The sequence below is a fragment of the Rhinolophus sinicus genome, linkage group LG17, assembly GCF_036562045.2.
Source record: "Rhinolophus sinicus isolate RSC01 linkage group LG17, ASM3656204v1, whole genome shotgun sequence".
NCBI lineage: Eukaryota > Metazoa > Chordata > Mammalia > Chiroptera > Rhinolophidae > Rhinolophus > Rhinolophus sinicus.
Window position 1 is genome coordinate 976643 of NC_133766.1, and position 25590 is coordinate 1002232.

The 25590-nt window shown below is 54.4% G+C and overlaps 1 long non-coding RNA gene across 2 annotated transcripts in view; it reads right to left on the reverse strand.

Annotated features, from left to right (window-relative positions):
• The window catches only part of LOC141569347 (uncharacterized), a 447021-nt gene that overhangs the window by 2709 nt on the left and 418722 nt on the right, over window positions 1-25590 (reverse strand). The gene's annotated exons all lie outside the window — the stretch shown is intronic.

A 25590-nucleotide genomic window follows, 5' to 3' on the forward strand; every position in this document is an offset into this window, starting at 1 on the left:
CTGCCAACGTGAGATGTCCACAGGCTTGGATGTGTGCTAGGAACTCTGAGCCCAGGGTGCCTCTGGATTCAGGGCTGCTGCCGGGCGGCCCCTCCTCCCCTGCGCGTCCACGTACATTTTAGCCACTCAGTCCCTCAGTTGGGACAAGCTGAGGAGTTGTTTCTTTTGCAATTAACAGCTAAGTGAAACCTTCTAGCACTGGAGACTCTGGGGACCGACTTTGCCACCAGGCCTCTGTCCCCTCCATCCTTTCTGCTGAATAACCACGAAGCCCCGTTGCGAAGAGATCAGACCTCCAGGAGGTGTATTTACAGTCAGTGGCCAAATGTTTTTGAACTTCAACATGACGATGACAGCAACACGGATTTTTGTTTGCAGACGTGTTTGCAGCACCTGGGAGTGTCGTTCCCTAATTAATACGTGTCCCTATTTGAGCCCCAGCGGAGAATGTGCATATTTGGTCTGGAGAGAATTCATTTAACCAAAATTTGGTAATTTAGTCCAGAATCCCTTCAGACTAGTAGACATGTGTAAAGCTGTTTAACACTCATGGACGGTTAAGACATTTTTTTTCTGAAATATGAGGTGAATGCTTCATTATCGGGGGGGCAGGGAACGAAAGCAGGCAAGTTTACAAAAGAACCACCAAATGACGTCATCCGTGGCGGGGGACAAACTCGGGAAAGTGCTCGGCCCCCAGGAGAACGCTGTGGGGGGAGCATGCGAGGAATGGGGGCTGCGGGCAGGGCTCAGGGACGGAGGTCTGAGTGGCCCCAGGGCTCAAGGAGGGGCCCACGGGGGACCCCTCCACGTCTGAAAGCGACGCCTCCAGAAGGAACTTTACTGGGAGACAAAGGTCTGACTCCCCAAGGTCTAGGCTCCAGGGCACGTGTTACAACCCCCCACCCCCCCTTTCCCTCCCCTCCCACCTGGTGCTGACTTTCCGCGGTGGCATTTCTATGAAAATGCCCATTTCCACGGCCACAGACTGAAGCTGCACGTTTACTCTACGAACGTGGCCTTTGTCACTGCGTTCGTCAGCTTGTCTGTGACACCGCAGTGACCAAGCGATCTCCGTCTTCTGAGAATGGATGAGAACCACGGGGTCAGGGATGCAGCCGCTCATGGGGGTGGGAAGCGGTCGGGCTCCCGCCCTCAGTCCAGAGGCGCCTCCAGCCCCTGCGCAGGCGGCTGGTCCCCAGCCCTGGGGCTCGCGCGCCTTTTGTCCCCGTCGCCTGCACCTGGCGCTCGCGCCGCTAGAGGGCGTCGCTCGCCTGGAAATGGACTTGCCGAGTCGAGTCTGGTTCCTTCCCCGGGGTTCTGCCCTGGGCCTGGCAGCTCTCGCTCTCCTGCTGCACCAGGGGACAGCTTGTGAGTCAGGAGTAGAGCTGAGTGTCCATGAGCCCTGAGGGGAGAGAGCCAGGACCTGGACAGCTGGTGGCTGAGGGCGTCTGTGGAATGGCTTTGGGGGCTGACCTTTCCTGGGGGTCGCACACTGAGTGGGCATCTTCTGCAGGAGAGCTGTGTGGCCGTGGCAGAATTCGTCTCCGTGGCTGTCCTCTTTCTTGGCTTTTCCTCCCCTGCACGACGCTCTGCTCTCCTCAGGGATGCTGGCCCATTTGGCAGAGCGTGTCCTGTCATCACAGTGTGCCACCGATAGGAAGAACGAGGGACCACGCTGTCCCGCTCTCTCCATCTATACATGAAGAACAGGAGCCCCTCGCACTGCAATGTACGGAATAGTTACAGCTATCGTTTCTCGATGGTTTTACACGCGGGGCACAGTTTTAAATGCGCTACTGCGTTCAGTCCTTACGATAATCCTGATAATATTATGACAGCATTTTGGAAACGCGGAACTGTGTAAGACTCTTCTAAGGTCACACAGCGAGTGGCAGAGCACAGTCCAACCTAGGGGCGAGGTATCGTACTTGATGATACATGTTCAAAAACGGTGTTATTTATTGACGGTGTGCTGCATACCAGGCACTGTACATACATTATCTAAAACCTTTACAATAACTGCATTACATATAATGCTCCCATTATACGAGGTCTGACAATTAAGTTCGTGGACTTGTTGCAACGCTGTTGCTAACCCTCTCGCCCGACTTCTGAGTACCGTCAGTTCACGTGTGTGGAGCATGGCAGAAGACTGAGGACTGCTTTGTGCCCTGCGTCCCTGTCCACGGTCCCTACACTGCCTGGAGTTGGCACGTGCCCATCACACAGCGGTGGTCAGTGCTGGCTCAATGCGTGCAGTCACAGGACGTTTCTTCTCTCCTCTCTGTCTCAGATACAGCACAGGGAGGGGAGCCTTCACGATGACATCCGGAAATAGTAAGATAGCAAGGTGGTTTCAGCCAGCCGTTGTGTGTGTGCGTGTGTGTGTGTGTGTGTGTAGATAAGGCAGAAGTATTCCCGACCCTACGCTAACCTCTCCCTTGGATTTGTGCTATGTGTTGGCCACACTTAAATGTGTTTCCATCTTTACAAAGACCAGAGATCACATCTCTCGCGTTTATTTTTATTAACTAGACTTGACTTTGAAAGGGGACATTGAGTAATGAGTATTTCATATCATGAATGCTGAGATTTAATCTCGGATCTTTCCCTAGAAAGTCTGTCTCTCTTGATCTTTGTAACGGTGAAAAACAAAACACCACCAACAGTGATGCAGGTGGTGGGGACGACAGGTCCCACTGAGACGATGACATGTACTGGCTCGGTTTCCCCATCAGTGCTTTTGCTCACGCTGCTGGCCTTGCCGGGGACGCTGTTCCCTCTCCCTTGTTGGGTGAAATGCTCTTCATCCGTCATCTTTTTCGAGACTTGACTCTACATCTTTTCTTCTCTCTAAAGCCCTGTTGCATTTGGCTGTGACTCTTTTATGAGGTTTATCACATATCCTATGGCCCCCGGTAGACTTAATTTTCTTTGGGGCAATAGGCATATTTCCCCAGATAGGAAATATTTTCCTCATCTTTAAATCCTTATTTTTGTCCTTCCCACACAGGCCCAGCACACATAAACCCTGCTGAATGAGTGAGTGAACGCGCAGTGGGGTGCTAGCTGGGGTGGTAAATCACGCCCAGTCTTGTCTCTGCTACTTAGGAGCTCTCCTGGCAATGCCCCCTTCCCTCTGCTGCACCATCAAATTTCCCATTTATCGGGTGATTCCCATCCAGATATAAAGATAGCATGATTTTCCCATGTTTTTAAAAAAGGAAAACAAAAACATGTCTGGACCCCACGCCTTGTGCATTTATTGTCTCATCTCTGCTGCCTGTTGGGATAAAACTTGAGTTCTTGCCCCTAATCTGTGGCCAGGATCCCACATTCCTTCCACACGCGCTTGTCAGCCTCTGTGCTCTCGCTAAGATGGCCTGTGACATCCCTGTGCCGAAGTCCCGTGGTCCATCCCGGTCCTCGTCCAGCTGTCCCGTCGTCTGACACCAGGCTCACTCTCCTAGTCACTTGGCTTCCAGAGGGACGAACCTTCCCGTCCACTTCCTAACCCACTGGCAATTCCTTCTGCTGCCGCCTTTGCTGATTCCTCCTCATGGATCTTTAAACTCGAGAGGAAGCCATGGCACAGAGCTCAGCCCCACTCTGTTGTGTCTCTGCTCCCTTCTGACAGGACACCACCCAGCCTCGTGACGTCAGGCAGACCCCGTATGCTACGGATTCCCAAATCAATGGCCGCAGCCTTCGCCTCTCCCCGGAGTCCAGCCGCCTACTCAGCATTTAACCCAGAATGTCCACAGGGCATCCCAAACTTTCCATGTCTCCAACCTCATACCTCGTCGTCCCTGCACCCTCACTTCTCCACACCCCATTCTTCTCACCTCAGCAAATGGCTATTTCATTCTTACATTTTCTAGATAAAAACCTTGTGTCGTCCTGGGGCCCTTTTCCCCATATTCATGACCAACCACCAGCCCACCCTACACGCTGTACCGGCACAGCACACCCGATCTCAACCACTGCTCGGCACCTTCTCTCCATCCTTGATTAAGGAGGTCACCACGATGGCCTCCCTGCTTTCACCCTCGTCCCCCTGCACTCGATTCTCAAGCCACTACCAGCAGGAGCCTTTCGAAAGCCCAGATCAGATCCCATGCCTCCCCTGTCGATGGCTTTCCGTCTCAGAATCAAAGCTCTCACATCAGTGAGGCAGCACAGTGCCCCCCAGGCTCGTTGGACTTGCCGCGCCCTCCACCTGGGAGAACCTTCCTGGGGGTTTCCAGGACCTCACTGTCACTGCGGTGAAGTCTGTCTTCGAAAGTCATCATACCAAAGACACGCTTGCTAATCACCCTTTGAAAAGCATGTCCTGTCCTCTCTCTCTTCCCTTGTTCACCATCTGACACCCTATATAACTCACTCGTTCAATGTCTATCGTCTGTTTGCTCCTCGCCGGAGTCTAAGTTTCATCGAGAGTGGAATAGTTGTCGGCTTTCCTTTTCACTGCTGAGTCCTTAGTGCCTAGATTCAGTGTCGGCCGCAAAATGGTGCTCAATAAACATTTGTGGTTGTTCCATAAAGAAAGCAAAATACTAACCGGCGGCTGCCATCTTCAAGACTCATCTTTTTCTTTCGGGACGTGGGTGGCGGGGCTACTGAAGAGAGAGTGATTCTTAAAAGTTGACAGTGAGTTGGGAGAAGGTAAGCACCCCTCCCCCCGAACAAAGGATGGTCAGGCACGGTTTTCAAGTAACACGAAGAGCCCTTTCCAGGACCTGGTGTCTCAGCCCTCATGGCTCTGCTCTCAGGAGTGTCCCCAGCACTGGGGACCCACCGTTGACCAGCCCGTGCATGACATTTGGGAGCCTGTGGGGAGCAATTTGTTTTCTTAAGAGAAGATGATCAGTCCATGCAGACGTTAGACAAGTGTCGCCCGTTTGTGCTGTGCCCTAACAGGTCCTGAGCTCTGCCGTGAACGGTGTGACGGGCAGAGGAAACGAGGCCTGTCTGCTTCCCTCTTCCTGTAGGGGAACCTGTGGGGAGTGGCGGGACGGGGCGAAGAACCACGCTGAGCAGACAGAAGCAGTGCCCTTCCCCTCCACGGCCTTGGGCTTTTTGCTAAAACGTAGGTTTTATAGGGAGGTAGGCAGCTTCAAACGTGGAAAGACATGTGGTTGAAAAGACAGAATCAAGGGGACGCTCCTGGCGCCGCGTGCGAGCCCCACGCGTGCCCACAGCCCCCGGGTCTCACACGTCAGCGTGATCACTCGTGCGGCCCCAGGGGAGGCGCCTGACAAACTGCCAGAGGCCACCCCCCGGGGAGCCCTTCTCTCCACAGACCTGCGGTGGTTCAGTGTCCACTACATTCACGCCCTTCTGAAGGCGCCGTCCAATCTGGATGGACTAAGGCCACACAGGGTTTGACTGTGTTTCAGTCACGAAAACCAGAACTAAAAGACGACATTAATGAGTTCACTGTCTATCTTGACTGGAAAACGTGGGGTCAGAGCCGCAGTCGGACAGATTCTGAGAACGGTCCTCAGGCAGCGGTGTGACGCCCACTGGCTGCCTTCCCGTCTGTGTCAGGCTCAGAAGATGTGACGTGTGTGTGGACGTGACGCAGCCCCCACTGCAGATGACCTGTGAGGGGGGCCGACAGGGAGGGCGGAGGGACCGACAATGATGACCAGTGCGGCACCACGGCCGGGAGCATCTCAACGCTTGTCACGGCAAGTAGCCACTGTTCTTGTGCTAACGGGGGCACTGTAAGGACACCAGGCAGTTGGTGACTGCTCTCAGCTCGGCACGTTCTACGCACACAGCACAGAGCACATGCCCATAACGCACGGTGATAACTCTTCAGGAACCCGGGGAGGGTGTCAGTCCCCCACATAGGACGCAGCACGCACCCGCTTTCCCTGTGCTCCCTGTCTTCCCACAGCCTGCAGACTCCCAGGCCCTGGGCAGGGACGATGCATTTGGGAAAGGAAGCCTGTGACGGGGTGCGGGCCGGCCACCCAGCTGCCCTCAGCCCCGCAGGCGCGTCCTGGGGCCTTCCCTGACCAGAGGCTGTGCCTGGGACTCTGCACAAAGTGACTCCTGAGTGATCCACATTCGTAGAGAGGTTCCAGTCTGAAAGGACAGCCAGACAGAGATCCTGCGAGGCAGGTCTGACAAGTGCTGACACAGGTGACAGGCGTTACCGTTACCGAGAGCGGCTAGACAGCAAAGACCCGGCAGGTAAGGACGGAGGCCTGTTCTCACAGGAACCATCGCTCTGGCAAACCCACCACGGCCAAGAAAGACGGTGAGTGTGGACGTTCAGACGCGAGATGATGCGATTCCCTCCTCGTGGCTGCCGCCCTGTGTCCAGCCGTGCACACGAGCACACGGGCACAGGGGCACACGTCCCTCAGTGTATCACACGATGGACCCGACCTGGCAGCCATGTTCTGAGGGCCCGGAATGCGGCGACGTGACAGGGACAGAGAGCAGTGGAGCGAGGACAAAGGGCACACACACGCCCTGGGTCCCAGCACACTGAGGGGGCACCTGAGAGGCAGGCAGGCAGCCCGGGGTCTGCGGGGGCGCTGGCACCCCTGGTAGGCACGCCTGTGACATGTGCCCTTGACACCCTGTGGGTTTTCAGCTGACTGTCCCGTCTGAGGTGGGAAGAAGGTGAGGTGAGGCCCGGCTGGCTTTGGGTGATGGACCCCAGGCAGCTCTGCGCAGACCCAGACGACGGCTTGTTCATCCACCGTGAGGAGCTCGCTCTGGGCAAACACGCCCGGGAAGGACCCTCCCGTGGACAGAAGTCCCACCGCGTCCCCAGCGTGAGGCTGGGAGACGGTGTGATCCAGATGGCCTGTGTTTGCAGCCGAGGAGGAGAAGGCCCAGCTTTCCAGACAGCTGACGGGGCAGGGGCGGGAGGCGGGCAGGCAGACAGGACAAGCCCTGGGCACAGGGATTCAGACTGGGGGGCGAGGGGTGGGGGCTGCGGTGACCAGGACCTTGCTGATAAGGAACGGGGCTCTCTGTGGACCTGGGGCTCCGATTACATGGGGCTCGGGTGTCTTTGTGTGGCTGAGATCTGACTGATATTTATTCTTCCAGATTCCACGTTGTGACTCTGAGGAACAAAGGGCTGGTGAGAGCTGCTCTCTGGTGCCTAATAATTTGAAGGAATTTACATTTCAATGCAGCCTGTGCTCTGTTCCTCACACACGCTCCCCCACTCCCTCCTCGCCTCCCCTCCCCCAACTTTCTTCTGATGGAAAGAAGGGACCAAAGGCGATGGGGAGAGGAGAACATCGGAGAGACGGCATCAGAGGGAGGAGATTTATTGTATTCCTGTTAGAATTTATTCCCTCAGAATCCTATTTATTTTATTTATGTTTATAAATCACACATTACCAAGTACAATGAAATCTCCTAAAAACCCAGAAGGTTCCTTGCTGTGCTCTGGGATCTGACAGAGGGAACAGAGGGAAAATGAGTGAGAAGTGAAGGCTGGGGAGAGCTGGGGGCTGCGTAGGTCTGGAGGGACCCTTTGGGGACAGCGGGTCTGAGCCAAGCCTCAGGCACATAATCCCCTCTGTCCCCTCCCCCAGGAGAGGGGCCATTGTCAGGTAATTAACCATCAGCATTACAGAAAGTACCTCACCAGGCAGGAGTGTGAAAACACATTTACAACTCATGTAAATGGGACAGGAGAGTTCACTGTTGGAGTGACACCAAGTGGCCATAAAGTGACAACGATAAAGTCCTCCTTGGTTAGGACTCTAAGGTCCCAAGAGCTTGCATTCTGCTCCTACACTGAGCCGCCCCCTCTGCCTTATGTTGCTGCCACCGGGGGCACAGTGACGGGTGAGCTAAAGGGCGGCCGGGGTCCAGCTCAGAGCACGTGGCAGCCAGCTAAGCCCTACGTAGTGAGTTGAGGTTGTCTTCTGCTACCACCAGCTCCAAGACGTGCCGCGTGGCTTCTGCACTCGGGATGCTGACTGCACAGCTCTAACAGGGGGAGACTGCAGTAGGAGGCACATGCCCAGGGGCACGGAGGGCGCAGTCCCAGGAGGCTTCCTGGAGGAAGTACTGGTCGCCCTTTGGGTGGCCTGGGCCTGGGTTGCGAGAAGAGGAGGAAAGAGTTCTTGCCTTTGAAAAACTCACACACACATGCTTTGAAAGGACAGAGGAACAAGTGTGGCCCGTGACAACAAGGGCAGCACAATGTGTACAGAATGGCTGAGCGGTGCTGGGGTCAGAGGTTCTCACCCGGAGCTGGGCTGGGGGTCGGGGTTCACCACCCCCACGGACGCGCAGGGCAGTCTCTGCCTCATTTCGTTAGACGGAGGAGATTGTTACCAGAAAGCCGGAGAGGAAGCGCCATCTGGGAGCACGGGCACGTCACACAGACGGCCGGCCGGCTCTGCCAGCCCCACTTTGTTTCTGGCTGCGGATCACACGCCCCACGGCTGCCCCGGGACAAATGGGATGTGACAGGACGTGGGGTGTCGTCAGGGTGTGCTTTGCTTTCTCTCATTTTCTTTTTTCCTGGAAACTTGTAGTAAAAATAAAACTTCATGACAGTCTTCCTGTTTTTATTGTTGTTTTTGAGTTGAGCCACTGGTTGGCAAGGTAAAGGGCTGATGGGTCCCCCAGAGCTGGGGGGTGACATGTGGGGTGCTGGCGGGGAGGCAAGTGCCCCTTGAGGCTGCACGGAAACCTCTGTGCGCGTGTTGTCAACCTCGGGATGGGGGAGGGTTGTGACGCTTTACAAGCACCGAGCGGCCCAGCCAGACTGGACAAGTGGACGCGGGAGTCTCAGCCTCGCCCTCCTACCTGCTGCCCACACGTGTCCCGCCCTTCCCGACGCCCTTCCCACCAGAGGGGGTAGAGCAGCCGGTCTGTCTGCTGGCAGCTACACAAGGCCCTGGGTTCTGACGTCTGGGACGTGGGGGGTCGGCCGGAGGCTCACGTAATGAGGAGGCCCCACCACCAAGATGGAGAGGCCTGGAGCATCAGTCACCCTGGTGTCACCGTACGAGACATCAGCTCGCTCAGCAAACGTCCGTGAGCGCCCAGAACGGAGTCCCCTTTGCAGGGGTGTGAAGAAGTGAAAGATCCCTACAGCCCGTGGAATACGCCAGGGAGACCCTCGACACCCACCTCCCACTTGTTGGCTTGTGACTTGGGACAAGTGACTAAACTCGTCTGGCCCTCAACTCCTCATCTGTCAAAGCATTTGCGTCACTGCTGCCCTGCCTGCCTCCTTCCCAGGCCTCGCTCCCCCCCGGAACCCTCAGCGCCTCTCGGGCTTTGCGGGTACACACCGCCCACCTGGGAAATGCATTAAAAAGCTTGGGCTCAGAACATGTAACGCACAGCATGTGGGGAGGGATCCAGAAACCCGCCTTGCTGGCCCGTCCTGAGGTGGCTCTGAAACAGTCACCAGCAGGCCATCCTTTGGGAAACTGTTTCTTCTCTTCAGACTCTGCAGCCAGGTTTGGTCAACGTGTTGTATTCTTTCTCTGAGCCCCTTAGCATTTTATCTAAACCTCTCAAGAACACTTATTATGGATTCACGTTACAACAGGGATCAGAGGAGTCTTTGGAACCATCTAGCAACTCATTTATTCCACAACTTTTATTAACACTGTGCTCTCAGCGAACGAAACAGCAGCCCTGTGGCATTTTCACCCTGGGGGACTGAGACAGAAAATTAAGAAACAACCACTAAAATGGAAAGTCAGCGATACGGTACATGAGAAAGTAGTAAACGGCATGGAAAAAACAAAGAAGTGGAAAAAAAAAAGCAAAAGCAGAGCCAGGGAACGGGGTCAGGAGCGCCGAGGCGGGGCCGGCTGCAGTATTACGTCAGGTCTCAGGACCCAGTGCCCCATCCATGGGCAGGTCTCGGAGCCACTGACAGTGCCAGCTCCCCTTCTGTGAAGTGGGAATACGAACCCCAACCCGCAGAACCGTGAGGAACAGGGAGAAGCAGACGCCTGGGGTCCCCGTGCAATTAGGAAACGCGTCTTTCCCACCCATCTCCTCTCTCACTCTGTCACTTTGTGGCACAGTCACCTCTGTACCCCAAGCCCTTATCCCCTGTGGACGCTCAGTAAATGACCAACTATCAGACACTGCGGGGGGGCAGGGGGTGCCTGTGAGGGGTCCTCACTCTGCAGGGCTCTGAGACTCAGCCTGGTCTTCACGTGTGGGAGTCACACACCAAAGGTTACGAGCTGGTCAAGTCACCCCACATTGTGAGTTTGAGTTAGGGGCAGGGTCAGATCTAAATGAGGTCACGGGCGAGGGTCCCAGGAATGGCAGCGGAACCCGACTCTCCCCGCCCGTTTCCTAGCGGAATGGTACGGAAATCCTCGGGTCCCCACACGGGCCAGCTGCCGCCTGGCCATTCTAAAGCAGACTGTGCACAGAGGACGGCTGAGCAGCCACACTCCCTGCCAAATACTTCATCTTCTGGACTCTAATGACGCATCAGTGCTCAGATGCACCGGCAATAGTGTGGTTCCCTTCCAAGAAAAAAATGCTTCCATATTAGATCTACACATTAACTGAAAATACATCTTGATTTCAGAAACGTTTGAATGTAGGAAAAATGTCCACTTAGAATGGAGAGACCTGAGTACCAGAGCCACAGAGCCTGAGACCTTGGGTCCCTGTCACGCTGGGAGCAGGGGTGGTCAGGTGCTCAGGCCATGCCCACGACCTCCCCCCACCTCCCAGCCTCTGCCCTTCCTCCATTGAAGTAGGACCTGAAATCCCTTCTCAGGAAAAGGAGCAGCCGGGGGAAGTGCTCTGACACCGGAAACGTCTAAGGAGCCATCGTGGTGACGATGGGGAACTGAGCTCTTCCGAGCCAAGGCTGCTCCAGAGCCTGGTGACCCAGGTGTGAGGGGGCACAGCCACTGCACCTCCTGCCCTGGGGTGGGGGAGCGTGCAGGTAGGGAAAGCTAATTAACTGGCATAAGCACAGTGACGCAGCCAGCTGGGACGGCCACGCCTGTCCAGTCCAAAGCCCAGAACAGATCCGCTAAGCTGTGTGCTTCTCTCCTCTGTGTCCCAGGACTAGCCTGAGTACATTCAGGGTGATCTGGAATAGGATGGGTTGGGGTAAGGGGTTGTTGGCAGAGAACGGCCGTAAAGCACCCCGTGACACTGTGGGAAGGAAGAGGAAGCAGGACAACTCGCCTTCTCTCCAAGTCAGCACAGGCGAGGGGACAGGTGGCACGGGCTGGGGCTGTCCTCGTTCAAGGCCACTGAGCTGGCATCTGCTCCCCAGGTGTTGCCCTCGGGAAGTGCTCAGTGGCCATAGCAGACTAAGGCAGGCCTGGCACCAAGGGCCACATGATTCCTGCCCTTTGATGTGGGTGCAGCGGGAGGGACTCAGAAAACACAGTCGGGAAGGCCAGCGTCAGGGGGGCAGGAACATCAGTCGCTCTGACGGGAGACAGACTTGCTGTTCCGTTGCACAGGCACGCACACACGCACACACGCACGCACACACACACGCACATGCACACACACACGCATGCACAGCCTGGGAAGACAGGATCCCAAGCGTCTCAAGGCGGCAAGTACAGCGGCTGACACAGGACGCAGCCTGGCGGGTCCCCCCTGCCCCTCCCCCGCCTGCCCCCCACCCGCCTGGGTGCTGGTTCTGAGGAGGTGTGTGTGGGGGTGAATGTGTGCACATTTACGTCCAAACTTAAAAGGAAGGGAAAAGAAGAAAGGGCCGGCTTTGGAGCAAAGCCGCAGCCACTCATAATGAATGGGGGAGTCATCATGAAAGAGCTGGGGCCCTTCACTCACAAGAAAAACGCGAGGCCCCAGGAAGACAGCTCTCTGGACGCCTGGAGGGTGGCAGCTTAAAAGGCCTTTCATTTCAGAGCCAGCCAAGGCGCAACGAGGATTTGATATACAACACAAGCTCTTTTCTCGTTTCCCCCTTTCCTCTCTTCCGCCCTCAGTCCCATCTTGGCTGAGCCATGGCAAAGCTAAATTAGAAAAACCTGCAGAGCATTGCGAGTCCAAACGCAGCACACGGCCAATTTATCACACGCAGCCCGGCTTGCTAATAAGCCCCGTATGGAAGGATACACCAAGCGCCCACCTTGAACTTCGGCACACACGGCAGCGGCTGGCTGGTGGTGGGAGAGGCCGGAGGCCCTGACAGGGGATGACGTCAGACTCAGCCTGAAGCCCTCGGCATCTGGCTTACATCACTGGCCTTGGGGCGCTGAGCCAAGGTGGGTAACGGGAGGCCCCTCGGTGAGGCGAGCCCTCGCCAAACACCCCATGGGGGCAGGGCCCGCTCACAGATGGTTCTGCAGGCACAAGCAGCACGGACGCAGACGGTGAGACTGGGGGACGGGCAGGCTTCTTTCTCTCCTTTCTGTTTTGGAAAACAGGTGTTTTCTAGAAGAAGCGCCTCCGACAACAGACCACGTTTCCTAAGTGGAGGTGGGGATGGTGTGCTTAGCATCAGGCCATTCCTGCGCCTGGCGGATTCGGAAAGGGAAAGGATAGCATCAGCTAACAGCACACAGGGGGGGGGGCAGGACATGGATTCCTGGCCTTCCCCCGGTAACCTTGGGACCACGGGATCACACACTGGAAACGACGCAGGCTTGGGGTCCAACCCAGAGACTCAGCTTGTGGGTCAGTCTCTTGGTCTGTACGGGTGTCTCTTGGGTCCTGATAACGGATGAGCTTGGCGGAGCTCATGAGACCTATTCTGAGGCCTTTATTTGAAACATGGAGGGTTGTCAACTACTTCTGCTCAGTGGACTCACCTAAAAATATTGGTACCTGTGTCCAGTCCTAAGGGATATTGGGGGGAAGGCCCGGGGTCAGGATATCTAGAAGCTTCAGAGAAGATCCCACCACACACCTGAGCCTGCGAACCACTGTGGTCAGAGGCCTCAAAACCAGGAAACCCCAAAGGCTTGGAAATTAACCCAGAAAGCAGGAATCAGCCTGAAAAGCATGGCCACTTTTGTAGGTCAGAAGTGATGGGGATGTGGAGGGCCTCATGATACGTGACAGAAGTCAGACAGAGCAAGACAAACATCAGATGATTTCACTTATAAGTAAGTGGACCAAACAAACAAATGAACAAATAAAACAAAAGCAGACTCAGAAACAAAGACCAACCTGATGGCTGCTGGGGGGAGGGCAATGGATGCAAAAGGGGAAGGGGCCTCTAGCCAATAATATCACGATAAGTGTGCATGGTGACAGAAGGGTGACAGATGGGTGACAGAAGGGTGACAGTTGGGTTCTAGTCTTAGTGGGGTGATCACACTGTAAGGTATAAAAATGTTAAATTACTATATTACACACCTGTAACTAATATAATATTGTATACCAACTACACTTAAATAAAATGTTAAATTCAGAGTCTCACACACACACACACACACACACACACACACACGCAAAGGTGATCGATTATTGGCCATTTCGTGTGGTCCAAGCAATCGATGGCGGTCGAGGGTCCTCGGTCTCATGAGGTCCCTACAGTGAGCACTGGGTTCCCGATGCTGCCCTGAGTCATGTGACGTGTGACCGGGGGTCTGTCTGTTTCCTGCAGGACACAACCACCCTGGAAACACACGGACACCGGTGCATACAGGGCAACTAAGGTAAATATTAGGAAATGGTCAGAAAACACATGGGAAAAGGACACTGTTGTTAAAATTGGCGACTGGGAGGAAGACGGTCCTGGAACTGGACACGGAGTGTCACCCTGAGCTTCCGGAAACGCAGGCGGCAGTGGAGTCGTTGCCCTGACTCCAGGACAGCGAGGGCTTCGTTTCACGGCAGCACAGTCTGCACAGGCTGCCGTGTGGACCCGCACAGGGGGCCCTGGAAGCCAAGCACAGAGGCCTTGCTTGCGCTGCGGATGCTGCCGAGTTCAGGCTCTTCTGCACACTCGCTCCAGGGGCATCATTTCTACGCCAAGTTGCCGCCCAGGACTGGGTGACAGGCCAGTGGAAGCAGGGGCAGGACAGTGCCCCTGGGAAGTGGGGGCACCCTCCATGCTGAACCCCAAGTCGGCACGTCCCCCTTCCCGCCCTCATGAAGTAGAACGGTGCTGATATTGCATCACGGGTACTTCTTGTGCCCTCAGTTCTTTTTTGCAGGGTGACAAGGGGTTCGTGGTCCTTTTCTTTGCTGTCCTGTGATTGGCTGTGAAACTCTGGTCACGGAAACCCCTTTGCCTCCCAGTTTGATGTGAATCCACTGAAGGTCATTTATTCATTCGTCAAACTTCTTCAAGGACAGATCACGTGCCCACTGCTGTGCACTGAACCTTGTCAGGGTGGGACTCAGTGACATTTGCAGAGACAACTGAATGTGAGTGGTTGTGGGACACACCCTGCGACGTGCACGTGGGAGGGAGTGTGGGGAAGGAGGGACAGAGCAGCGAGAGGAGGGTGACGTCCCCACCAGCCTCCCGCGAGTCCACGTACAAGACCCGGGTTTGCAAAGCCCAGCCAAGGGGCAGAGGGGCACTGGAGACAGAAGCCCAGGATGGGCACATGCCTAGTGGCCGGAGGGACTGTCACAGGAGCTTAAATGCCAGCATGGGTGGGAGAGAGAAGAGGACAGAGATCGCCAAGGGCCAGCAAAATCAGATACCACGTGTCCAGTACAATCTCACATAGACTCTGTGTTCATTCCCCAAATGTTTGAGTGCCAGGTATGTGCCAGGCTGGGGGGCGGGTAACTGCAGCCCTGCATTCATTTTTATGAGCTTTCAACATCTGCACTGCTGTTGTCATTTCTTTCCGCTCTGACCTAAGTTTAACCCAACTCCATCCTCTGGGCATTTCCAGGAGAGTCAGAGTGGACAGAGCAGCTGCCCCCCAACATGCCACCCCGGTCCTGGTCCTAGGACACCAGAAAGACAAAGAAAGGAGAGGCAGCACCCGTTACTTTTCACTGAAGTCCTGCATCTAATTTCTTCTGAGACCCCCAGGGCCTGTGCTAATTTGTGTGGTGTTTTTGGGTCCATGAAATCCTTACAAATCTGTGTATTGTTGAAACTGGTGAAGATCCCTGTTTGTCACTCAGATTCAGGCAGCGTGATAAGAAAAAGCCAAGTGGGAAGGAGATGGCCGGGCCTGAGGTTGCAATCACACCCGGAGAGCCGAGTCCAGGGTCCTACCCAGCTGGCTGGCCGGGTCCCACGCTGCTGGGCTCTGCCCAAAATCAGTGTGAGGCTGGGATGTGGGCACATCCTGCGTCCTGAGGGGTCTGCTCCATTGTAGTTGCCCAGCTTCTGCTTCCCTCTCCACACTCTGAGCACAAGGCCTTGTAATCGTGGCTGGGTTTCTAGCGACAGCAGCTGTGACAATGAGCTGAGGCCAGGTCTCCAGCTTTGATGTTAACCAGAGGGAAGCAAGGTTTTTGTCTGCGTCAAATGGAAACAGATGCACGCGGGTCGAGCTGGCAGCATGCAGAACGGCGGACATGGGGGTTCCTGTACCCCCACAAGGTTCTCAGCTGGCAAACCTTCCCCCACTGTCCCCCAACGTGGTGGGCAGGGAGCCTGCCCCCTCCACCGTCTGTCTCTATCCCCTCACCGTCCAGGTTCCTCCTGCTTTTGTCTGAGAATGGCTTTGTGAAGGGAGAGGACTGTTGCGTCAGCTTTGACAGCTGCCCTCTGGGATAGCGGAAAGTGTCTCTGTCCTTTTCCAAGCCGAGGCGACTTTAGAAGTGGAGAGAAATCTGCTTACGCACCAGTGTCCCAACCTCACGCCTGAAACCTCCAGCGCAGGCTCGCCAATCGATTCAGCTCCAGCTCAGTCACCACCACGGGGTGTCTGCGGCCAGGGCGCGTCAGAGGCTGTAGGAGGACAGGGTGCCGTCCAGCTGGGGCTGGTAACACTACGTCCTCAGTGCAGTTTGCTTTTGGCCGTTTGCGTCCTGGAAAGTGTGGTGTATGTGAAGGACTCGAGACACAGTTGTTACTTTGAAAACGCCAGTGGGTCAGGTGGGGGACGTGTGAATGAGGTGGCAGGGGCTCCCAGGCACAGGGGTGGGAGTCGAGGGCCACCACCCAGGCTCGCTCCCTGCCCTTCCTCCTGTGTCAGGCTCTGCTCCGTGTGCCTCCCTGGGCAAGTCTCCTTGCAGCCTCTGTCACCTCCCCCGTGGTCAGCTCTTCAGTGCCGGGTGGTCCTCCTGCCCAGGCCCTGTCCAGCTCTGTCCCTGTCGTCCAGATTGTTCCTCCTCGGCTTCTGGGGTTGCAGATGCTCTCAGATTGGGGCACCTGGACCCCGCCTCCCCTTCCTGGCTCTTTTGGGAATGTCAGACGTCCCTGGAGGACAGGCCCAGGGGCCGTCACTTCTGTGCTCTGTCCAGCGCAGGCCTTGCTATGGTGGCTGTTTTGTTTTCTTTGGTCCGATTCCTGAGTCACTGAACCAAGGCACCTGCACTGCCTCTTGGGGACCCCACCTTCTGGGCTCTGGCGTCCGGCTGCCCGGCGGGTCCTGCGTGACTGGAAAGTGTTGTATCTTTGTGCTTTCACCTCTTCTGGTTTGAAATAGCGAAGAGCAGTCCCCACAGATACGCCCTGTGTGGAACCCAGGAGCTAACACACGCGTGGCACCGTAACAACACTGGAGAGACTCACACTCACACACTCTCTGTCACACTTAGACACACACTTAGACACACACACTCTCACACACACTAGGCCTCACTACGCGTGAGGAGCGATGGGAGGCCAGTGAGGAGAGAGGACCGTGTGTGTCTCCCAGCTGAAGGGCCTAAGCCTTTGTGTCTGTAACTAAACGAAACGCATCTGAGCCGAGGCGGGAAAGCTGAGCTGTGCTCCCAGACGTCCCTGGGGTCACGGCAGGACCGGGGTTGGTTGGGAAGGGATTGCAACTCTGTCCTCGCCGACTGCCATTTCTACGTGAATTCTTGCCGGATGAAAACAGAACAAACAAACAAAACCACTTGGTTGGTTTAAGAGAACAAGTTTCCTCCTAAAAAAATCATACCCTGACCTTGAAGAAAGAAAGCAGTTTCAGGTGTTGACCCTCAGAAATGCCACGTAGTTTTATCAGCAGAGGCGGTAATGGATTAAAGTACGAAACTCCGGGCAGACAGACAGATAGGGGTTCATATCATCGGGACTTAAGGTTGTCCTCACACACTTAATTCATGTGTATGCGCTACCGAGGTATTTAACACAAAATAATTAGGATCTCCAGCTGAAAACCGCAATGGCCTAGTTTAATTCAACCACCTCATAGAGAATTAGGCCGTGTAACGAGAAGCAGCCTGGTAACCTGCGGAGTCGGGACAGGAGGCCCTGCCACTGACGGGTGGGCCCTTGGGACCGTGGACTTAACACCATGGACTTAACTGCTAGGAAGAGGTGGTTGCCCCCACCATCACCCTTTTTTTCCAGCATGATAGAATTCTTTCATTTTTTTCTCTACAGGAAATATTATACAGAATCCTAATACAGAGGAGAGTAAAATTAGCCTCTGCCTGCCCCTCCTCCCGATACCAGCCCGGCCCCTCACTGCTCCCACTTCCTGCCACCAACCCCCCCGAGAGCCTGGGGGCCTCACAGGACATGTGAAAGCCTGCAGAGCACATGCAGCCGGGGGGTCCTGACCTTGCCTCCCAGCTATGAGTTTTGATTCTGAATCTGCTGTGCCTCTACCCAACGTCTCAAACACTGCTGCTCCTTCTATTTTATTCTAGGGCATTTTGTAGAAAGCATCTGTGGAGGTGGGTTGAGGAAACAGAAGAAACGAGAAAGAGCGAGAAGGCATCTTTGCTACTCCGTGGAAGGCCCCGCTTTCCTGTCCCTCGTTTGTCATCTCCGCACGTCACCCGCAAAGCTCTAGCCAGGGGTTATGGACCCAGACTTCACTGGGCCACTACTGGTCGCAATGAGTTGGGCTTAAAAACTGACAAAGCCACTCACTCCACTGTCCTGCTCAGTCTCTGCTTCCCCACCAAAGGTGTCCCCTCCTTGGTGAACGGCCTGCCAGGTCTTGGGTAACTCACAGCCTGGTCGATGGGCAGCTGGCCCAGGCGACAGGCCCAGCAGGATGTGGCCAGTTCTTTCCTCTGTCCTTGAATGCAGGGCTTGGCCAAGAACTAACGTTGGCATCCATGCCGAGGAATAACCAGTGACCCACTAGGAGGGTGTGAGTAAATGAGCTGTTACAGGAACGGAGTCAGCAGGCTCCCTAGTCTAAGTGATAGGCAATCCTCTCTGTCCGTCCTCTGCCACATTCTCTCCCCTTTGGGCCTGTCCGGGGTGACTACAGCCAGAGGAGCTGGAGGCTGTCACCTCTTTCAAGGCTAAACACATGTGACACCCTCTGCAAATCCTTTTGAAAAGCAAGGTGAGAGGTACCCATCACAGGTATTCATGCCAACAAGATTTGCCAAATGGTCGCAAGTACTTAACCAGTTTTCTTTCCTAATTGGCACTTTCTCCACAGTTAGCGTCAAAACCGCCCTTTCTTTAAAACTGTCTTTTAAGGTGATAATTCCTTCTGTAGTTCATATTATATAAAAGAGGGAACATTCTTAGAGTCAAGTAATAGAGCTGCTGTTTCGAAATTGTACCCTATTACGCGCTCTTACTTCAGTTACCGTCAAGAACCTGCAAATTTACGCCTGGGGACCAGTGAATGCGTGTGCTCACCTGCCCAGACTAGGATTTGGCAGAGGATGGTGTGCACACATGAGGAGACCCTCCTCGTGATGTGTGGGTACACTTGGAGACCGGAGGTGCTGGCAGGGACCATGCCTGAGTTTAAAGCACCCCGTCTTATAATGGACCGGTTCCCTAGCTCACATCTCAGCTCGCACCATGCTACCCAGTGGTTAGGAAACGGTGCCTGTTCCTCTGGGAGGTCCCCCCCACCCCAGAGCTGGGCTTCAGCTCCCACCCCCGCACAGACGCCTGTGCAGGGTACAACCTGTACTCCCCCCAGGTAGGCTGGTCTGCTCTGTAATCTGCCACCGTTCCAAAGGACGGAAGGAGGCGACCACAGACTGAGCCCTGATGGCTTAGTGGTTTCACCTTCCTGCGGTGTCCAGGCTGAGCTCGCCCCACCCTCCCGTGACCTGGACACTTCAGCCGTCCTGGTCCGGCCAGCCCGTCTCTCCCTGCTGGTCTGGACTCCCACTCTTATCCTGGGTTCCACAGTCCTTTGGGTCATCTCTGCATACTTGCGCATTTGTTTTTATTTTTATTTTACAAGCAATATGTATAATTACAGAAAATCAGGAAAGACATGTCATAAACTTAAAGAAGACTAAAGTCACCTATAAGCTGATTAATAGGGAGGCAGCCCAACACTGGTAACATTTCGGCATCTGCTCTCTCGACCTTATATTTCCATCCGGGTATAGGAACCATCCTGCTGCTATATTTTCCAACAAAAATATGTTTTTTTTTTTTTTTTAATTCAGCTTCACCTCAGAAGGCTTTCTTTCAGATAAAAAGGAACCCCAGGTCAGTTTTCCACACGGAATGCTATAAAAGAACAAATGATCTATCCTTCTCCATAAATAGTTCCAGCAAATTTTACTGTGTTTTCAAACCTGTGACCTGTACCCACCATGCTGAGTCTAGAGCGTGGTCCGTGCCTTAAAAGTCGGCACACTGATGATCCTTGCGGCTTCATGAGGCAAGACTGCACCGTGATGCTGGAGGGACCCTGCGCTCGGCGTCGACCAGACGACACCCCCCACGCTGGCACATGCCCCACTCGGGCACATCCCCCGCACGGGTCAAACGAGGGCGCTGCTTCCCCTCCCCCTGTGCTAGGTCCGCAGGCCCAGGCACTGACTCCCATTTCACGTCAGCTGGTCCACACCATCCTGTTAACTGAGTTGGGATGAGAGCCCTGCCCTGTTGCTGCCAACAGCTGCTTCAGTAAAAATCTGGGGGAAACTTATTTGAAGTCTGAAAACTGAGAAAGTAGGACACAGCTTTGTTGAAATGACTTTGTTTCTAGTGGTTTACGTTTTAATAATTGCGAATGTCTGCTCCGCTCTCATTACCTGTGGCTCCTAAAAACGCAGCACCAGGAATGTGTGTCTGTTGGATTTGACTGTAGTGCCTTAGCACACGCTTTACAGTAGGGACTTAACCATTGCAATGTGCTTTTCTTGGTTACGTTTTAAAGGAACTAACTAAATTGCGAGAAAACAATGCCCCCCCACACAAAATGCCAATTACTTTGGAGAACATGAATTTTTCAATGTGCTTCAATAATTCTTATTAAAACTTTCTGCTAGATTAAAAAAAAGTAAGTATTTGTCTATATGCTCGCATGTGTATGTATATGTACACACACAAACCCACTGTACAATATGGTTTCCTAAAGAATTAAAGAGAGAAAAAGAGAGGACAGAGAAGGAAGGAGATACAGGGAACACTGTGCCATGTGATAATTTAAGGTTTGATTGTTTTAATTGCATATCAGTTCCTTAGGACACATAATTACATTAGACAAATACAGTTTGTCAACTGTCTTTACAGTTCGCAGAGAAGGCAGTGTGTGCATGTGTGAGTGTGTGTGTGTGTGAGTGTGAGTGTGTGTGTGAGTGTGTGTGTCTGAGTGTGTGTGTGTGTGTGTGTGAGTGTGTGAGTGTGAGTGTGTGTGTGAGTGTGTGTGTGAGTGTGTGTGTGTGAGTGAGTGTGTGTGTGTGAGTGTGTGAGTGTATGTGAGTGTGTGTGAGTGTGTGTGAGTGTGTGTTGTGAGTGATGAAAGGGGAGAACGTTGGTCTTCTCAACCCAATTAAAATTTAGCACTTGTCTGTTTTTTGCTGACATCCTCCTTTTGGGGGAAAGAGTGAGGAAATACAACACACAGAGGCTCTTTACAAAATAAAGGTATTTCCTTCCTTCTCTGGCTTTGGCACAGCTGCTAACAGGCCCCATGAAGACAGCTGGGGTGCACTTTTAGGCGGTAGTGCTCTGGTATTCCCCCGAGACAACCCCTTACCAGTTTGTGTACATTTCTTTGTTTCTAAGGCTATGCTTTCGTCGCTGGCAAATTGGCGTGCTTCTGAAGATTCATGTTGCTGCTCTCCTGATGGTCCCTATTACCCCATTTAAATGCACAATAGTACGAAGGTTTGCATACACACTGTTAATCCAGCATCAGAGACCTCTGCCTGGCTGTTTGTTAAAAGAAAATTGTACCTGCTACGAACTGAAAGGGGCACACAGTTGCTGGTAACTGCTTTACCAAATGGATTCTGACTCACTCGCTTCAAAATGAAAATTGAAATGCTTTTGCTTTTTTTGTGTGTGTGGGAATTGGCTTTACTTAGTGTTAAGTGGATATCATTTCTTGTGATTACAGAAAAATGCATCATAACTTTTGATTATGCTGCTATTAAGGACGCACGGTAGCAATTGCCAGCCCTCGTAGGGCAGTGCTGGTGGGCTGTGTGGAACTGGCTTTACCTGGGACTGGGAGGAGGAGGGACGGACGGAGTCACACTCAGAGCCCGATTTCTTCACGGACTCATTCGCCTGAGAACAGAGGGAACTGGAGGGCAAGAGGCTTGTTAATGGACATTCTCTCCGTTTCACCCCCAGCACCAGCTGCCACCCAGTTGCACAAAAAGCAAGTGAACCCGTCAGCCAGTGCTGCACGTACCCACCTCCTTAATAAACATGTGCAGAGACTTGCTATGTGTGAGACGTCCGCGCGATATGGCCCAGCCCAAATCAAAGCATCTCCGGGGGAGTTTATAATGCAGGATAAAAGACATCTCCGTAATAGTTTATACATGTACATTGTAAAAACGATTTATGCGGCACCCAGGAAAAGCGACTTGGACGGAAGGTGCAAAGGGCGGCAGAAGCCTGCCTTCCTGGAGAATCTGTCCCCTCAGGAGGCTGTAAGCATCGTGCAAGCAGGGTCATGGCCTCTTGCGTCCTGTGGCCCTGTGACCACCCAGGCCAGGAGTGGTCCGCACTCAGTAAACAGTGGCCCAGAAAAGGAACCGCACATAGGGCTGTGAGGCCCCAGCTTGCGAGAGCCCATTGGGGGCCCCCACTGCTCAGCGCTCAAGCTGGGTGCAGTGTGAATACGGACACTGCAGAAAGTGGCAAACGTGGGAAATCCAGCTTCCCCCAGGAGAGAATCGTTAAGCACTGAGCAGGTACCACTGAGCCTCTCTCGTCTTCATGGGTGTGGAGGGCAGGGGGCAGGGGGAGAGGGAGAGGGAGAGAGATGCATATTTGCTTCTACAAATGAGCCTGTCCCAAGCCCAGCGTACCCGCTGTGAGCCAGGCCGGCCCGAAGCCCCCTGTGCCCGGACCTCCACCACTTGCTTCTTCAGTGGAGAAAGCAAGTCCCTGCCACAGTTCCCTGAAGAAGAGTAAGTGGGACAGTGCTTCCCATTCTGGTCCCTGCCAACCCTGTGTGTTTCCCACCCAGGTGACAGCCCCAGGCTGCTCCAGTCACCAGAAAGCGACAGAAGCAGCCTTCAAGGAGGCCGCCCCCTGGGGCTGTGTGTTGGGAGGTGCCCACTTTCCACGCGGGGCTCTTTGACTTGTGCTTTGTGGCATCGTAAGAAGTCCTGGGTCTGGGCCCGAGGCACCACCCCACAGGGAGTTCGGGGACAGAAGCCCAGTCGTCCCGGAAATAACACACATCGACAAGGTCTCAGGACAATTAAAACAATGTCTTCAGAGTCCTGTAAGCTCCATATTACAGGTTGGATTTGTAAAGGAGCAGCACGACCATGCAGAATCTGAGAGCAGCAGAGGACTGGAGACACGGGTAAAGAAACGTCACTTCAGCACTGGCCGTCACCACAGAGGAGGGCTCAGGGTCATTGTCACTGCAGAGATGCTGAGGGTCACCCGGGGGCGGGGACGAGGCTCCAGGGGGTGTGTCTCTGTCCCTCGGCAATCACAGAATGCACACCCAAGGGTCACAGGGCAGAGGTTGGAGTTCAGTGGAGAAAATGAGGGCTGTCATGGGCGTCAGGCTGCGCGTGTGGCAGGTGGAACCAGGCTGACGAATGAGACAGCCCTGGACAGCCTTCAGGGTGACAACCTTCAGGCTGACAACCTTCAGGCTGACAACCGGGGCTCTTCCCTTTGCTACAGAAGACGGCGACCGGCCTGTGCTGGAAAGAGGGGCACTGCCACTTCACGGGGTCCTCACGTGGGGGGACGTGCTGGCTCAGCCGGGAGGCGCCCAGGCAGGAGGCAGCTGCTGTGCGAGCCCAAGAGCCCAAGTGTGAAAGGCCACCAAGGAAACGAGACAGAAAAAGGGACGAGCGAGAGGAAAGGTGTGTGAGGAGGAGACGACACAGTGAGAGGAGGTGACGGAAGGAGCTGGGAAAGCGGTGCTGGGAGGACAGCAGTCGGCGACACGTGAGAAGCAGAGAGCGTCAGAGGAGCGGAGGTGGGGAGGCCGGAAGGCGACCCCGTGAACTCGCAGGGTGACACTGCAGGGCCTGCGCGGAGCTCGGCCTAAGGGGGGGTCCTGGCGGGCTGGAGGGGGTGGGGTGCAGGCTGCGGAGCGGAGCCCTTGAACCACGGAGGCGGCCGCTCTGCTCCTCACCCACTGCTCCATCCACAACACTGCGCCTGTTTCTACTGAGCCAGCGTTGTCCCACACGCTCCCAAGGCCGTTACGTGCTGGCGGCAAAGGCTCACCGCTGCTGCGTATACAGGTCGTAATAGTGGCGCCAAGGGGTCCTTAGAGGACGGGAGGCACCGGGTTGTCCCAAGTGGAGACTTTAGTGACACCCGACAGTGTGGGCCACCTGCGAGGTCCGTGCAAAACAAATGCCTTTCACGAACGTTTCTCCTCTCTCTGCACCGTGCTAGTTAGTGTCCCTGGCAAACTATCCTTTAAGGGTTTTTTCCTCCTTCTCTCTTGCTCTCAAGGCTCCAAAATGCCTGTGTGCGCAGGGTCACTTATTTGCTCTTTCAACTGTCCGTCACGGACAGACCTAAGGTGTTGGTGGCCCCCCGACCCGGCAGCCTCTCATCTATTTTGTGTTTGCACGGATTTGTGTGACTCGATGGTTTTGAGTGAAGAATTAAAGGGGAACCAAGGTCAGATTCCTTGCAAGGATGTTCTGACACGTGTGGGAAGGTGAGAGCTGGGGGAGAGAAATGACAGAATCCAAAGTCACGGAAAAGACAAAACAATGTGGGTAACTTTCCCAAGCAGTTTGGGGCCATCTAATGAGCTTGGACACAGTTGGTCCGAGGGGTCATTCGCATGGGTCTGACCTGGACGTGCAGGGGTGGCCGTGGAGCTTCCCTGGATGCAACATGAAAGGTGCTCTGGAGAACACCCCACACTAGCCATGACGACAGACACAGCCGTGCAGCCCCAAATCGCCTGTGTTCCCTGCCGTCCGGTTATTTTAGGAACACAGAAGGAACCTGGTGGAGAAACACTGACTAGTGAGGCCGAGCATAGAAGCCGAGCTGTGGCTTTCAGGGACAGTCCGGGGAGGGGGTACAGTGTGTTGGGTGACATGTCTTTAGGGCTGGGCATCCTGGCTTCGAATCCCAGCTCTGTGACCTCAGGAAAGCGACGTAACCTTTCTGCCTTCACGTCCCCTTTTGTAACACAGGAAACTGAAAGTGCAGTCGTGCCTGGTACTGTTTAGGAATGCTGCTAAGTGGACAGAAAGAGTCCACATGTCAGTGCTCGGCCACCGGCAGCGGGCACAGTGTATACCGATAACCTTACGTTACCAGAAGCAGACTCCCAGCGGAAACTAAAGGGGTGTAGTATGTCATTTATGCCCTGATTGTAACATAAAACTCATCCCACATCTTTCCGACTGGGTCCCTGGGCAGATGGAGCTCTAACCGCTCACAGTGCCGCAGTGAGAACGACACTCCCCACATTCAGTCACCGCGTCAAGCTGCTGACAGCGACTGTCTTGTTTGACACTTCTCACACCCAGAACGCCGTCTTGACGCTCCGAGTGTGAGAATGAACTTCGCAGAGAGACTGGAAGCGTTGAAAATAGGGACCTGTGTCTGGAAACCCGCCTGTGAGCATCACGTCTCGTGACACAAACATCTCCTGGGTCTCTGCATCCCCAGCTCTTCTGCAAATACTGGGATGTAGGATGGAGAAAACAGAAAGCTTTGCTACTGAGAAAATGGAGAGAGAGAAGAAACTGGTGGAAGATTTAACAACTGCGGATGCTGTGGCTAGAGGCAAATCCCAGGCATGGATGGAACTTCCATTCGATTTAAGTGGGTTGGCAAGGGCACTGCCGACAGGTCACACGGGCAGCGGAGCACAGGTAAGCTGCCCTCTCACACCCCATCTAAGGCGTGAGAACAGCTCCTCTGTGCCAGCTCTCAGAGCACGCGGCTGTCCAAGCAGACACCTGCTGACACCCACAGAGCACTTAAGATCAAAGTCGTTGCTTAACAAGGGGCCACGAGAACTGAGGTCGTGTTTTGGAAGGAGCATTGCCAACAGGTTGTGCATAAAAGCAGCCACCTATCAACTGACCGTCAGTGTTTCTCCAGGATCTGAAAGTCTCGACCCAGCCGAGTGTTCTGATTCTCCTGCACTAGAGAGGAGCTCATTT